This window comes from Pseudorasbora parva, chromosome 1 (assembly GCF_024679245.1).
Source record: "Pseudorasbora parva isolate DD20220531a chromosome 1, ASM2467924v1, whole genome shotgun sequence".
Lineage (NCBI taxonomy): Eukaryota > Metazoa > Chordata > Actinopteri > Cypriniformes > Gobionidae > Pseudorasbora > Pseudorasbora parva.
Window position 1 is genome coordinate 31,599,752 of NC_090172.1, and position 18,246 is coordinate 31,617,997.

An 18,246-nucleotide genomic window follows, 5' to 3' on the forward strand; every position below is an offset into this window, starting at 1 on the left:
TAGCAGGAAGCACAGTCACTGAAGAATTTACCACATTCCCATTTATTTCGATGTCTAAAGTTGTCCAGCCCAAAGGTGTCTCTGCTTCTCCATTGGCAAGATACAAGGGACCATGGCACCAAGGTTTAAGATTATCTTTTGAGCCATTTAACTCAGCCCAAAGATTCTCATGTAACAATGTGTAGCTAGCTCCTGTGTCTAAGATAGCTTTACCATACCAATTTTTTATGTGTATGGGTACGACTAGCTGTTGTGGAACGGCTTTTGGATTCAGAAGGGAAGGCTCTTTTATAGTTGACAAAGAATCCTTAGTCCGTGAAGTATCACCTTTAAAGGACTGCTTAGATGTCACAGCTGACGCAGAGGAATTATTAGGGTATCCACTAGTTTTGGACCTAGCTGACTTTTGTGGTTTATATTGACTGTTCATCTGAGTAAAAGTAGGAGAATTGTACTGAGGGCATGACCCAGGAGAATGTGTGCCTCTACAACGCCAACACAATGGGGTTTTATCTTCCTGCGGAATATTGGGAGAAGGCAACCCTTTCTGGATGGGCCCTGCTCTCCTGCCATTGACATTACGCTCATATAACGCTTGTAATTCATGGTCTTTTTCCATCTGGTGACCCAATCGCACAAGTTCATCCACATCCTCCACTCTTCCACGGAGCTGACTGGCCAGATATGGCTTGATATGTTTTAGAATTAACTTAACAATGTCCTTTTCAGTGAGGTTTGGATTCCATCTTGTACAAAGAGCTCGATAAGAATATGCAAAGTCTCGGATGGATTTGTGGTCGCCCTGTTGTTTAGTTCTGACACGTTCCGCAAGCTCGTCTTCATAGTCTTCAGCTAGGAAAGCGGATAAAAAGAAAGCTTTGAACTCAGACCACGATGCAACTTTGGAACGAGTGGTTTCCCACCAATCTCGAGCAGTGCCATGAAGTACAGTACGAAAAGTAGCCAAAAGATCAGTGTCAGACAAAGGGTTCAAAGCAAGGAAATCTTGACACTTGGATAAGTATAGCAGTGGATCCGGATCATCTCCTGGCCTTCCATAGGTTGGGAAGACTAATTTAATATGATCAGTTTTGGGAACAGCAGTAAGAGCATTAGTAGTCATCAAGGGGGAAGTCTCTGATAAGACATGGGAACCTGAAGGGTTTGATACTTTCTCTTCATCATCCACTTTACTAGTGTGAACCACTGAGATTTCATAAACTTTCTCACTCATTTCATCCACTTTTGTAGACAAACTTTTTAATGCTGAGGGGAATTCGGAAATACGGCTTACCATGTCAGTGTGGTTCTCTTGCACAGCTTTCTGGATGCATTTTAGGTCCTGCTGAACTTCAATTTGCAACTGATCCACCATAAAACCAAGGTCAGACACCAGAGAAACTTTAATTCGGTCTACTTCCTCTGACACTACAGTTTTCATTGCTTTCATTATTGTATCCATCTCACTGTCATCGTTGTCCTTCTTGGAAGTCACTATGCTATGTAGGTTTCGTAAACTTTGCTCAGTTTGCTCGGCGAGTTTATTTATCTTAGATTCTATATGAAACCTACTTCTTTGTACTTGCTTACTTAAATCATTCAGAACTTTATCCTGTTTATCTAGATCTTGGTATATTTTATTCAGATTGCTGTGGACTTGCTCAGTAAGTTGACCCCATCCTCTACCAGGGGTAGGGAGCATCATAGGAAGTTCACACTGAATCTCGGAGTCAGCCGAGACTCCCTCACGGATGGACAATGCAACAGGAGGTTCATTATGGATTTGGACAATAGGTGATAAAGAAGCAGGAGTGGCAATGTCCATATCTGCTGATTGTAAAAAGGAAGGAGGTGCGTCGCAGGGAATTTGGGTAGGCAAGTTCAGATTATTATCCTCCCTAGCACTAAGAAGAGGGACATGTAATGGAGTGGAAATGTCTGGAGGAGACATCAAAGGATATGCAAAAGAATGGTTAGTAGACATGATAAATAACAATGATAAGTACCACTATTTCACAATTACCACCATGTCCAGAGATACATGTATCATAAATAAGCTTCCTTCATATTCAAATCTGGGGTTCAAAATAAACATTACATATTTTTCTTTTCATCAGTTCAAAGTTAACTGCAGTACCGCAAGGCAATGCAATGTCCGTTGGAGTTTATAGTTCAGTTAAAGTTCATATGTCCATCAGTTTTCCACAATCAAGCAAATCGTGAATGTCAAGTTCAACTGGCTAAATTTTGTAATTCGAGCCCCACGTTGGGCGCCACTCTGTAACGGTGGCTATCAGTCCAGTTGGGCGCCAGACAGTTTACATAAACTGACAAAGAATGTGGACTTTCCGTTAACCCCGTACAACAAAAAAGGGACACAATAAATGTCGTATGATTTTAGAATTTCTTTAAGGCTTTTAAATTTCACAAAATAAATATCAGAAAACAAACAACAATAGTAATAGCAGTGAGTTCAACCACTCATGTGCAGACTTAAGATATCAAACATTAGAAAAGAAAATACATTCGTTAGGTCTGCAAATCGTTTAGTTATTTTCCTCGTGCGTCTTTGCACAGGCCAACAAGATTCAACAGGAATAATCCCTTTTAAATCAACAAAAAAATTGTCCAACAATAGTCCATAATATAAGTAAATAATTAATGAAACAAAAGTTCATCGAACACTAGGTTTGGTGTCCAAATAAAAGAAAAATAATCGTTTTCAGAAACGGATAACTCCGACGGCGTAGAGGCAGGTTGTTAAGGGTTAATTGTTAAGTCTGGGAGAGCGCGGGGAAGATAAATGTATCCTTTTACCTTTCGTGGTTCGGACCAGTTGAAAGCTCGTAGAAGGAGGAATTTATGCTTGCCTGGCAGGTTCGCTTTGTGAATCCTTATTCAACTTTACCACCTTTGTAGCAATAATGCAAGGTTACCGGTGTCCCGGTTCCAGCTCGATCAGTCGCTCTACTTCGTTCCAGCAAGACCATCCGCATTGATCGCTTCCCAATGCAGGTTTCGGACTTTTACCCACACGATAGTAATCCAAAGAGCGTCTTCACGACACGCTGAATACAACACCTTACTTCCCTTAATTTTTCCACGCCACTTTCAAAACGTCCCCACCGGGCCCTCTCTTCCCTTTTCCTGCTTCCTACTTCCTCTTTGCTATTTCCACTTTCCCTAACGAAATCAACAAAACCCCACCTCTTTTCGTTCTCCCATTTAGATTTTCGTTTGCATGAATTTTAATAATGTAAAAACTGGAAATATATTTAGACTATTTGAACAATATGATTTTAGTTACTTTTGTTTCTTTTGTGCACTGCTACAATATACTTAATTTATCCTTTTCAAATAAAAAAAACTGCAGAAGAAGAATTGTTCACACGTTCTGAACAGGCAGCCTGGTCTCATCGTTAATACGTAGGTATTAATACGTTACTTTCAAAGAGACTAAACGTACGTCTTAGTACGTTTGGAGAAGTGCTAAAATGTAAAATATAGACGTATTTGCAACATTTAAACGTAGTATTATTACATTTTTACAGCTAAAAAACATAAAATATTTACGAATCCATCATGAAATCTTTTTTTTTTTTAAGAATACAAAACTTTATACTGGTAAAAACATTATTTTTTTTTTGTTATATCATAAAGATATCTATATAATTTCCCTTTGACCATTTTATTGATTAATGTACGATCCCTTAACACTACCCAAAACCTAAACATACCAATTTAATACAGAATAGATAGAAAATAAAAGGTAAAACGTTGGAAAATGACAATTTTGGTAACAATATAGCATTAAAAAAATATTTTGAACGGCTAATCCTACACTTACCCCTAAACCTACCCATTAGCATTTATTGAAACAACGTACTGTTATAAATCAAAGCATAACAGACAGACCAGTGTACTCACAATAATTTATTTATTGCAAAAATGTCAAAAGCGGTACCAAGAGTAGTTCAAATGAAGATGTGTTGCAGTCGCAGTCCTCTCTGGTGGTATATAACGTTAATAGTTTTGTATGAGGTACAGAGCAGAATGTTAGCTATTAATCAATGAAAATATTAATCTGGCTTCTCTCCGTGAAGTTGCGCGTTTCCCATTTCAAATACAAATCGACTGAAACACGACATGTCAAAATCTGTGACGAAGCAGGCGAGAGCCAATGAGCGTTCGATGCCACTGCCGTAAATCATGTCGTAACGCTTCATGAGGGCGCGTTTTTTAAATTTGAATTCACAACAAGCACGAGATTTGATGTTTACCGTCGCGCTACTGACTGAGAGGAGATAAAGACTAATGGAGATGAAGGTCACCAGGCTCAATTTGGATTTGTTTCTCGCAAAACAAATTTAACTTTACGTTAAAATACTCATGAGATCACGTTGGAACAGAAATTTAAAAATTCCTGCTTAAAGTAGATTTGGTTTGGCTGGTCCCCACAATAGGTAATTTCAGGTTTTACTATCCTTATGGGGACTTTTGGACCCCACAATGTAATATAAACAAGGGCACACACACACACACACACACACACACACACACACACACAAATGCACTTCATAGGGGGAAAAAACCCTGATATAATTCACACAACTAATAGAGGCATGAGTCAAAATCTGACAACGAGGAGAAAGGAAGAGAAATTAAGTGATAATTGGAATGAGCTTCTACACTCCATCTTTCTCACAAAAGTTATCAGTCCACACCTGGAAGTCTTGATTGTGCGCGATAGAGTCGAGGTGAAGGAACTAGCCGCTGAGGTGATTAGCTTTGCTGAAGAGCGCGTGGAATAGAAATCAACTGACTCTCTCTTGCTCACTCTTTCACACATATCATCCTCTGTCGTGGTATGGGAAACAATCTTTAGTTTACTGCTGCATATTGAACAGAAAGAAAAAAAGATTTTTATTTTTTTATGAAAATAATAACTCAGCTGTGGTTGTAAAATAATGAATCAGCTGTGATTTCCAGAAATTCAGAGTAAATAATAAAATGTTGTTTTATGGTTTGCGTGCACATTTAACAACTTATAACACTATGGGCTCTTTTTTAATGATCTAAGCGTATGGTGCAGGTGCACTTAGGACATGATAGGAATCCTTTTATTTTTAAGATTTATATCTTAAAAACAAATAACAATTTTGTGTGCTGCTTTGCGTCCTTGCATGTGTAATAAGCAAAGTGTACATGTGTTGTGGACCCGCCAACGGAGGAATCTATCTTTCTTCTAGAACAAGCCCTCTTATGATGCCACTATATATAAAAGGTATTTATAAAGACTCATTAAGACCTATTATAAGAACACTTATATAATTTTTTATAATTAATTTTAAGTCATTCATTTACTTTTTCAATGCAGATAATCCATTACACTGGTTTATATTAATTAGTCAGTCATATGGTTCCATGAATGTACTCATAAAGATGCAGTCTGCATCACTATAATGTTATTATATTATAGTTACAAAGACTTTAATTCAGATGTCTGTCAAATAAGCTAATATATAGTTATTAAAAGCAATTGTGTGTTCATATAAATATTTAGTATGTGTGATAATACAGTTATTAACTAAATTGAAAGCATAGGGTACAATCCTTTACCATTTATACTCTGTGGATCATGTACAGTGTATATACTTTCAATTTTAAATGTCTGTGGTGGAGCTATGACTTCATATGTGGTACCATTTAAAAAATAAAAAAAAGCTTAGAGTCTCTACTTTCTGGAGATATGCATCACTTTTGCATTTGTTTTAGACTAAGTCATGTATTGTCATGTACACTACATTACTTTGGTGCCATTTCCGGCTGGAAAAGCCTCCCATACACACATACAGTGGTGTTATTTTAAATCCTTTGAAGTTACATAAAACACTGCTAAAAGTGATACAGATGTAAGTATAGGTTGTCTAAGCTGTTAACCCCCCCCCCCCCCCCCAATAAAGGCGCTTTTTAATTTTTTTTTTTTTTATAAATTCATTTTTGAAAGTATGTAACACTTTCAAAGCCTGTGTCAGGCCCCAAACCCACAGTTTGTGCTGTTTCCAGCATTTATCTAATGACACTGGGATATTGCATTTATACCACTGTATATGGTGGGGGGGAGGGGGAAAAAGGGGGAAAAAGGGGGAAAAAGGGGGATCATCCCTTCAGAATCATTTAAATATTGCATACAACATGACACAGACAAACTTCTTTTTCCCATTATTTTCTTTAATGTAGTGGAAAGAGCCCACGAGTGCATGCTAGAGCACACAGGGCATGAGTTACACACTTTCAAAAAATAATTTATAAAAAAAAAAAAAAAAAAATGGGGTTGGGGGGTAATTACAGCTTAGACAACATATACTTGCATGTTTATCACTTTTAGCAGTGTTTTATGTAACTTCAAACGGCTTCCTGTAAAATGACACCAACATTTTGACCTTAGACCACTGTATGTGTGTATGGGAAGCTTTTCAGTTTGGGTAGGCAAATCCAGGCGGACATCACAAAAAAATGGTCCCGGAGTTTAAGCGGCTAAAGCAAACGTTAAGAAATCATGAAGATGTGCTCATTATACATTGTACGTTTTTGATTTGTAAATGTGACTAAAGGACAACAATTCCTGTAATAATATTATTGGGAGAAACACATAAATCATTATAAACACTATAGGCTATTGCATATGAATAGTGTCTTTTTTTAATGTTACATACTAGTAAAACACCGCAACAATAGCATGATTTCAAACTGCTATAAGCATTAATATGGCTGAGGAGATTCTACCATTCATGACATCTAATGCAAACATTATTCATTAAAAACGTAATTAATAACTAATTGGTACAGGAAACAAGTGTCCCTGGAACAATTTTATATTTGATCATTTATAAAGTGTATACTGGATAAAGAGCTTCAAAATAATATAAATGTATAATTGTTCTTAAAATGCACTATATTTACTTAATGAGTCTTTATAAATATATGGGCTATACATAGGCTATAATTTATTATATGCATGGGCATCCACATTTTCTTCTCTAACATTCTTCATTTGAAACAAGTACAGCACATACTTTCACATTAGAATTGTTTATAGAATGTGTGATCGGGTTGTGAACGTGTATATATAGCGAATGTATGCAGGCATGTCAGAGTGTGCCTGTCTAATTGGACATACATTAATCATTATCACAATGAAGCAGGAATGTTTTTTATTTTTGCTGACAGAAACAGATTAGATTACTCTAAATTGACTGATGGCGTTGGCAGGCATTTCATTTGAGGGCTTGGGAATCATTGATAGGAAGTGTCGAGATTAGTTATCGCTTGTGATTTTACTTTATTAAAATGCAATGTGTGATAAATGAACAGATTTCATGAGGTTAAAACTGACATAATGAGATTCCATTTCGTAAGAGACTAGACATACTTCATTATTGCAAAGACAGAGATTAATTCGATTTTTTTTTTCTTTTGCGGAATGCTAAATTTATGTCTTGATGTGAAAACGTGGAAACATATATCTTCATTTAAAATGTTCTACAAAACATCATTCTAAACAGGTGACTGGGGATATTTGAAGCCAGTATATCAGCAGTTTTTACTCTTACTGCTCTGTTTTTTATTTTATTTTAATATTTTGTTTGTTTGAATTTCTCTTACCTATTTTAGCAGCCTGAAAGAAAGCATTTTGTCCTTTTTTTCACGAGAAATTCATTTATTGTAATTAGTTAATAAGATATGAAAGCATAACAATGTTAGATGCATTGATGGCAATCAGAAGCAGTGAAATATGAAGGAGTTTAATGTCTTTGAACAAAATGAATAATTACAGATACTGGCTTGAACTGGAATTTCCATTTTGTTTACTTTGTTTACAGGGGAGATTGACAGCTTAATTTCTACACATTGCTTTGTCTTAATTTCTTCTGTGGCTTCTTTTTTTTCACAACCTGGAAAACAAAACAACAAAATTTTAATCAAGCTCATTCTATAAAAATCCCCTTTGACCTTGTTCACACACAGACAAACACAGAGCATGTATAATGAGCTGAGTCACCGTTAAAATGCTTGGGCACCATGGGTAAGTTTGCTCATTATCTCATGCACAAATGAACTATTAACCTTCAAAATCAGCCTCTGTTAACCATCAAGGTTAAATAGCAATCACCATCATCACAATACAACTCCTCTCCACGGAAGACACAGCAAATGTATTATTAAGACTGTGAGATTCTGATGGGAAGGGTGAAACAAGGTGACAGTGATGTTGAAATGAGATGATTTGAATGGGTATGTGCTCCGCCAGCTTGTTTAGTATTGCAAAAGAGCGCAATCTTTATGTGAGCCATAAAACACTCCTCCATCATGGCTCTGCTCCGTCTCTCGCTGAACGCTGCAGGTCAGACAACATCAAACTTCCGTGTATGAGGCATAGACTGACACTCTAGAAAACAGTATCATCTCTCTAGCTTGAAATAATGGAATAAACAAATCTCAAATTGTCTGACTGCAGAATGCGGCTGTCAGTAATGCGCTGTAATATCATAGGATGTGTTTACTATCACAGCAGAGTACTGCAGATATTTCATTGTTTATACTGGACTGTCAATGTCGACGTTGTTCTCAAGCAAATATAAACAGTAATGCAAGTTAGTCACAATTGTGATTTTGAAAAACATTTTTTTTTCTTGTTATTCAGGTGGGTAATAATACAGCTAACATGCTTTAAAAAGTAAACCGATGCAGAAAGAAAGTTGTTCGCTGAATGGGTTCATGAATATGATCCTTTAATGGACTTCAGAATGTGCTGATACTGTAGAAAGAACCACTTTTACCGCTGATGTATCTCTATGTAGCACTTGTTGAAATTACTATCTGCTTTTATAAGACGAAGAAGACATCAAAAGCCATCGCACTTTGTTCCATTAAAGCAAGTACGTGCAGTTAAATAATGGATGTTATTTTATGTCACTTAGTTAATTCTGCTGTGGATAAAAATGACCAAACAGGTTTAGAAGGTCATGTAATGCTGTGTATTCAGAGGCTTCTACGGCTGCTTTCATCTGTAGCTGGCCAAAGGGACATGACGTGCAGTGTGCATTGATTTGGGGAAGTGGCACTCAGTTCTCACAAATATATCAGAAAATAGAAGCAATTCCCAGGTGGATGGAAATATGTGGCCTCCTTTTCATTAAATATTTAATTGCTTTGCGCTTTGTGACAAAAAGCACTGCCAATTTGGATGCCTGTGCCATCAGGTTGCCTGCTCACGCACTTTGCGCACAAGGACGTGATGGCTGTATCTCACGGTTCCTGACGCTCTTCAATCATAGTGAGAGAAAAGGTTTTCCAACTATAAAAAGTATTTTGCCCATAAAGTCATCCGTAATAGGGAAAGGAGGACACATGAATATTTTATTAAATGCTGAAAGCTGCCGATAAATTCATTGTGAAAACAAAGTGACTATGTCAACATTATCCATCCTGTTCTGAGTATGACCATATTTATCTCTATCATCTTCAATTGGAAACAAATGATTTGCAATCTTTTCTTATTGAAATTGCTTTCTAAACTTCAGATATTTGCTCTAAAGCTGACAGGGCCAAACCAAAAATAACTTATTTGTTTGCCTGAAGCTTTGATTGAGTAAAAAAAAAATAATAATAATAATAATATTTGGGAGATCTGTTGAAAATATTGATGCATGGCTATACAAATGTCGGCCAATACCAACAACAAAACCCCCAGTGTTAAATGAACACTGGCAATATTAATCTAAACTTGGAGGGTTTGCTGTTTGAGTCTAAATTAAATAAATACACAGTTAAAAATGTAATTCTAAAAAGATTTTTTAAGGATTACACTCAAGTGAGTATTATATTGTCAAAAATGATAGATAGATAGATAGATAGATAGATAGATAGATAGATAGATAGATAGATAGATAGATAGATAGATAGATAGATGGATAGATGGATGGATGGATGGATGGATGGATGGATGGATGGATGGATGGATGGGTGGGTGGGTGGGTGGGTGGGTGGGTAGGTAGATAGATAGATAGATAGATAGATAGATAGATAGATAGATAGATAGATAGATAGATAGATAGATAGATAGATAGATAGATAGATAGATAGATAGATAGATAGATAGATAGATAGATATCCCTGCATGTTGTGAATAGAGACGTAAATAATACATAAGCTCCTAAAATGCTTGTTGTGCAATTTTGCTTGCACTTGAAATGTATTTTGGGAATAAATAATTTACAAGCTGAGAACAACTAATTACTGTGCCATACATCTTCCAGTAGCCTCTCTCTGAGAGTGCTCCTTATTTGGGATGACAAGGTAATGAGCGGAGAGGGCTCAATGAGTTTTATTTATTGGGCTCCGCACTGGATCTCCATGGCCCTCTCTGTCTAAGGAAGGGTTTTCTGACAATTTTCCACAGGAGCCTGGCAGCTCCATGCCATGATCGTGAGGTGTTTTCTGATAAAATAATTGGCTACTCTGGCATTTCAATTCATTCCCTGTAAATTGCCTCGTGCAAGGGCATTCATTGACACTGCATTAGAGGCCAAGAAATAACACATCTGATAGGGATTCTGTGAACAATACAGCTGTTTGAGAAAAAAATAAAACCTGGAAGGCAAGGCAGCTGTGATGTTGGTAAAGGTATATCATAGGCTTCACTTTTTATCACATATCTGCTGTATAAAAAATCCATAAGGTTCTGCTGGCACAGAAACAAACTATTTAAGAACAAACCACCCTAAACCGGCAGGTTACGTTCCACTTACTTGGCTGAAAGGGCAGTTGTGAAAGTGCTGATTCAAGCTTCCATTAGAACAGATCTCACGCCTGTTATCAGACGGTCTGGATGAGGTTGAGGCCCTTGGAAAGTGCTTGCCTGGCCAAAGGTGTTGAACTCCCTCCGCTGGAGGATAAATGGTGCTTTCACAGAAGAGGAAGAGTCCCTGAGTGTAATGGTATACACTGGAAGGCTTCCAGCTGAACCCATGCAGTTTTCACACACCTAAATCCAGATGCTTGTCTCAGATGGGATTTGAGAAAATGATTAGAACCTGCTGCTTCAGGTGGGGACAATATCGTGCTATTAACACCCTGCAAGCCCCTCTCAGCCTCTCTTTCCATGTCTCATCTGCAGTGTTTCACAAGCACTACAATCTCGACATCGAAACCAACCTCTGTCTTTCTGCCTGTCGCTTATATCTCAGTCGTTCAGTCACACTCCAGCATCGTTCTCTTAAAAGCCACGTTATCTCTAGAAACGCCTTCGCTCTCTTTGAAGTGGTTAAAGTATCCAGTCTGCCATGGCAGGCTGATACTATTTCGGTTTGTGAAGCAGTTAGTGACCTCTATCAGTGACTCACCTCTCCTTCAGTTATCAGCAGACTTCAGCCTGAGAGGAAGAATCCTCCTAGTGTGAATCACACGGGAACTCTGCTTCAAAACTGACATGTTATGGAGGCTAATAATTTAGCTTGAAATAAATCAATACATGAATACATGCATAAACATCAAAGGGATATTTCATTCCCAAATGAATATTTGTGAAAATCTAAAAACGAGTTGCTTTTTTATCCATTTAAAACACATGTGAGCTGAAACATTCAAGGTTTAAAACAGAACGAAACAGATCAAGACCACAAATGCCTTTTGAAGTCACACAATAGCTTTGTGTAATAAACGTCCCACATTTTTATGTTAAATGTTGCAAAATAATCGAGTCAACAGGTTGTCAAACACCAAATCATTATGATTTATAAACAGCCAAAAAGCTGTGCTTGAACACACCACAAGGACAAAAGGCGACTATCAACTAGCTGTGCATTCTGCGCCTGCTTGCTAGGGGAACTGAAACTAGGACTGCAGATACACAAACCGTAAATGTTTGCCATTTTGAATATCAGTCAGACAGATCACTTTTTTCATTCCAGTCGGCGTATGTTATTATGAAAATACAGTATTTGTGCATTTTAATGCTCTGGTAAAATGACGGAAAAAATTATAACAGCCTTCTGTCTGTACCGTATTGAATGGTTGCTCGCTTTCATCACTTTCGCTTTCTCATGCACTGACTTTTTTTGCTGAACAGCCAATCATTTCTCTCTCTCTCACTGATTGTTCACTGCCGATTCAACATGCTGAATTGCCATGGAAAAAAAAACCGGAAAAAAAAAACTGACAATGTCCGACTAGAGCCAATGGTGCAGAACAAAATAAGCCAATGGTCAAAAAATATCCTGACATTCCTGACATTTCCTGACACCCCACCGTCAGCCTTAATGAACTTTCCATTAGTATAATAATAATAATAATAATAATAATAATAATAATATATATATATATATATATATATATATATATATATATATATATATATATATATATATATATATATATATATATATATATATATATATATATATATATATATATATATATTTATTTATTTATTTATTTTTATTTATTTTTTTACTTTTTTTTTACTTTTAACCAATTCACAAGTTCAATTAGATTGTATTTATTTTTTTATGTTTAACTAGTCAACTTAAAAATGTAACTACAATATGATTCAGGTAACATTCTCTTCAGTAACAATCTGGTTTATTTTTTTTCCAAATGCACACACCTGAAGTCATCATTATGATGTAAATGTAAAACAATATAAATATAATATAAAACCAAATATTGCACAAATGAGGGATGCCACAATTCTCAATATAATATTGAACCGTTCAGTACAGCTTTTAGCCTGGTCTTACCAGACTCTCGTACATTTCATTTGTACATAAAGTCTGGCATCTCTCCATTGACCAATGTTTATTTCAGCGAAGGTGGGTACTCTGTTGAAAACTTTTGGATCTGCGTGAGCCACTCTAGATCTGCCATAACCATGGTCACGACGTATGTGCCCTTCGCCTGTTTCACACATGGAAATCGGACAAAATAAATGCGCATTTGTGCAGGCCACCTCAGTGATAAAACCTAAAACTCATGCATTCGGATAGTGATTTATTTACACCACAGTGGAGGGGAGAGTTTTGTGATCGGGAATGCGCTACTCACATGGTCCGTAACATGATTTTATGCTGTAAATAAAATGTCATATACTTGGTATGATAATAAATGCTGCTATAAATAACAGACCAATTCAAATGTTTAAGTGCTTTTATTTTAATTTGTTTGAGCGGTGATGAAATATATTGCTCATGTAAATACTTGCAAATAACAGCAAAGCACAACTGTACGGTGCTCTGCAGGCATCAAAAAGGATTATAGGAGTGAATTTTAAAGTTATATATTCTTGAAAACTCAGAGATGTGGATTCGGACAGCAATTTCATTAACACACAACCTTTGTGTTTGTCAAAAGCAGTAGGTAATTCGGCCGGGGATTTTACACGGGTGGTAGGAAACGGACGGCAATAAAATAACTGACTAGCCTCTGTAACTTAAATGATGGCAATACCCACGGCAATATTCCAACTCCACGAGGAACAATTACCGTCCGAAGGGCTTCACCCAGCCAACTACTTCACCATTAACGGAACGCGCTGGAAAATCAAACTTTTCCCGAATTCACCCTGTTGGGGAGGAGGGCCACAACATCATGGCCACCAACAAACCCCAGCAAAGATTGTTATTACTCCGGCTTTAACTTCTGGATATTCGGCAGCGGTGCCACAACGGACTGAATGGTTTCGTTCACATTTTGCTCCACCGCCATTACTGAACTACAACTCAAACTAGCGCACGACATCAACGTCAGTTGAAGGAAAATGAAAATTGAGCGGAAGTACGTAGGAGGGCAGGGCCAGGCTATACGGCATTCACGGTTCAATACATACTTGCACTGATAAAAACAACTTGTAAGATTTACTTGATAAAATCTTTGTAACAATTTGCACTCAGTTTTTCTAAGTACAATTTACTGCTGCGATATCAAGTACAACTTACTTGCCAATATCAAGTAAAATGTACTTAACTATAAATGTAACATTTGCAAAGACATTAAGTAAATGTTACTTAATTATATTTAACTTAGCATGTTGTATTTATTAAAAGTAATCAAGTAAATTTTATTTTAAAAGGAGCATAACTATTGTGAATTTTATAAATCTGTATTATTTACTCTTATGAAGTAATTAAGTAGATTTTATAATGTTTGTCCATTTGACATTTTGAATTACTTAGTTTAATTAATTTATATTACTCACTATTATTATGTAAATGTTGCTATTTTAAACCAAATAAATGTAATAATGTTCTCTGCATCAAATACATTTATCACAAATCACACATAAATACAATGAAGTTGAACAGTTTATTATGTCAAAATGTAACCATTACATCAGTAATGTTCACATCAACTGATTAAGTAGTTAAGGTATATTCATTATAATTTACAATAACTGTAGAATTAACCATGTATGGTTCAACTAAACATCAGCAGCCAACAGTGGCATAACTAACATTAAAGGGTTAGTTCAGCCAAATATGAAATGTATCACATTTGAGTCCAAAAATAACAAAAACTACGACTTTATTCAGCATTGTCTTCTCTTCCGTGTTTGTGTTCAATCCTCAAATAAAGATTCAAACGGTGAAGAGAAGCCAATGCTGAATAAAGTCGTAGTTTTTGTTATTTTTGGACCCAAATGTATTTTGGATGCTTCAAGAGACTCTAATTAACCCACTGATGTCTCATATGGACTACTGTGATGATGTTTTTATTCCCTTTCTGGACATGGACAGTATAGTGTGCATACACTTGCATACGCTCTCGGACTAAATATAAAATATCTTAAACTGTGTGTGAAGATGAACGGAGGTCTTACGGGTGTGGAGCGACATTAGGGAGAGGAGTTAATGACAGACATTTCATTTTTGACTGAACTGAACTAACTTAACCCTTTAATGACGAGCACACGCATAGTCCAGCTGAAACAGAATGGTCACTTTTCCTTAATGCTCATTCATCGACTGGATCCTCTCAATCAGCTCCATGGATGACCATCTTAAGGATATGTTCAGCAGCACTGCGACTGTCCTCCTGCATACAGTTTGTGAGAAAGAAAGAACACAATTCCATTTAAGAAATAGATTTACATTTATAACATTTTATTTTCATTAAAAAGGTGACCGGACCTTCATGTCGTTAGCTCACTAAAATAGAATTGCTGACATTCATGCACTTGTTGCTAACGTTATACATCAATGCTTAACGTATTTGGTATCAGAGTTCACCTGCCATCCAAACTTTCCTTCTTTAGTGCAGAGTGCAGACTAACTTATACTTTGATATAATAATTGCTGTGAAATTTTCAGTGGATATAAAAACAACTAACTTAAGACACTTTTAAAAAATGCTAACATTAGCTAGAGGACTGTAACGGATTCACAGAGGCAGGATTCAAAAGCAAGTAATTAGTTTATTTGACGGATGGTGTCACAGAAGTCAAAACTCAGAACACTGAAGAAGTCCGGATAAGACAGAGCAGTGAGAGAGGCTCTGTTGGCGACACGGGCAGGCTGTGAGCAGCTGTGACTCGGGAGGTCGGTACAGGTAATCCGGGAAGGGATCCAGCGTTTCACGGAAGGGGGAAACGACAACCAACACGGAGACACAAGGGGAAACATCCAACAACGCTCTGACAAAGACAAGAGAGAAACAGAGAGACTAAATAGGGTGAAGGTGATGAGTTGCAGCTGGTGCAGGTGATCAGCCACAGGTGTGTGATGAGCCAATCCCAGGCTCCGCCCTCACCTACATTCAACACGCACCCAAGAGTGAGACAGGGAATCCATGAACCGTGACAGTACCCCTCCCCCTAGGAGCGTCCCCTGACGCTCCCAGCCGACCTTACCTGTTGATTGTAATCATCAATAAGGGAGTGATCCAGAATGCCCCTAGCAGGAACCCAACTTCTCTCCTCCGGACCGTAACCTTCCTAGTCCACCAAGTACTGGAAACCGCGTCCCCTCCGTCTAGAATCCAGAATGCGATTAACCGAATATGTTGGTTCCCCATCTACGAGTCGCGGCGGTGGGGGAACCGGGACTGGCGGATTAAGGTGGGAGTGAAAAACAGGCTTGATTTTGGATACATGGAAGGCGGGATGAATCCTCCTGTACGCCGGAGGGAGTTTGAGGCGGACTGTCACCGGACTAATGATCTTGGTGACAGTGAACGGGCCGATAAATTTGGGAGCAAGTTTATTAGATACGGAGCGGAGAGGAATGTTCTTGGTTGAAAGCCACACTTTTTGACCCACGACGTAAACGGGAGGCTTAGACCGGTGGCGATCGGCTTTAGCCTTGGTGCGCGCTCCCACCTGGAGCAGAGTCTCACGGGCTCTAGTCCATGTGCGATGACACCTCTGGATAAAGGCGTGAACAGAGGGGACCGCGACCTCGGAATCCAGACTAGGAAAAATAGGTGGCTGGTAACCTACACTACACTCAAATGGCGAAAGGCCCGTAGATGACACTGGTAACGAGTTATGAGCGTACTCAACCATAGAGAGTTGTTGGCTCCAGGATGAAGGATTCTTGGATACCAAACATCGCAACACTCTTTCCAGATCCTGATTGGCTCTCTCAGTCTGACCGTTGCTTTGGGGGTGATAACCCGAAGACAGACTAACCGTGGCTCCTAGTAATTTACAAAACTCCTGCCAAAATTTGGACACGAATTGGGAACCTCTGTCGGAGACCATGTCCATCGGGAGGCCATGTAACCGAAAGACGTGGTCTACTACAGATACCGCTGTCTCCTTGGCTGAGGGTAATTTGTGCAAGGGAATGAAATGTGCTGCCTTCGAGAATCGGTCCACGACGGTCAAAACGACCGTCTTGCCCTGGGAGGGCGGGAGGGCGGTAACAAAATCTAGAGCGATGTGGGACCAGGGTCTCGAAGGAACAGACAACGGCTGAAGTAACCCATGAGGAGGTTGGTTAGATGTCTTACCAACCGCACAGACCGAGCAAGCCAAAACAAAACTGTGAATGTCGCGAGCCATAAGTGGCCACCAAAATCGTTGCTTTATTAAACTGCTAGTGCGGTTTACCCCTGGATGACAAGCAATGTTGGAGCAGTGACCCCATTTGAGGACCTCGGATCTTAACCCCTCCGGAACGAACAAACGACTCGGTGGGCCGCCGGGCGGGGGCGTTACCCCTTCTAAGGCCACTTTGACCTTCGATTCGATCTCCCATGTGAGTGTAGAGATAACTATCTTCTCTGGCAAAATACACTCGGGAGTAACCGGGCGTTCGGAAGCATCAAAAATACGAGATAAAGAGTCGGGTTTGATGTTTTTAGACCCGGGGCGGTACGAGAGAACAAAGTCAAAACGTCCGAAAAAAAGTGCCCACCGAGCCTGCCTGGAGTTGAGTCTTTTAGCAGATCTAATATATTCAAGGTTCTTATGATCCGTCCATACAATAAAAGGTACCCCCGACCCTTCAAGCCAATGACGCCACTCCTCCAACGCTAACTTGACGGCCAACAACTCTCTGTTACCAATGTCATAATTGCGTTCGGCAGGAGAAAGACGATGGGACAAAAACGCGCACGGGTGCATCTTGTCATCTGAGGGAGAGCGCTGTGAAAGAACCGCTCCTACCCCCACCTCTGACGCGTCGACCTCTACCACGAACTGACGTGTTGAATCAGGGGCGACTAAGATGGGAGCCGAAACAAAGCGGCTTTTAAGTTTGGCGAATACAGCCTCGGCTGTATCGGACCACCTGAACGTCGTTCGGGGAGAGGTCAAGGCAGTCAGAGGTGCGGCTAGTTGGCTGAAATTGCGAATAAAACGCCGATAGAAATTGGCGAACCCCAGAAACCTCTGTAGGGCCTTACGGGAATCTGGACTTGGCCAATCCATCACAGCCTTAACCTTGTCGGGATCCATGCGCATTCCCTCCGATGACACGATGTACCCTAAAAAAGGAACAGACTGTGCATGAAAAGCGCATTTCTCCGCCTTGACAAAAAGCCCATTCTCTAGCAACCTCTGAAGCACTCGTCTGACGTGTCGAACATGTTCCTGGAGAGACGAAGAAAAAATCAAAATGTCATCCAGGTAGACATATATGAATTGGTCGACCATGTCTCTCAACACATCATTGACGAGTGCCTGGAAAACCGCTGGGGAGTTGGAAAGGCCGAAAGGCATGACCAAATATTCAAAATGCCCCCTGG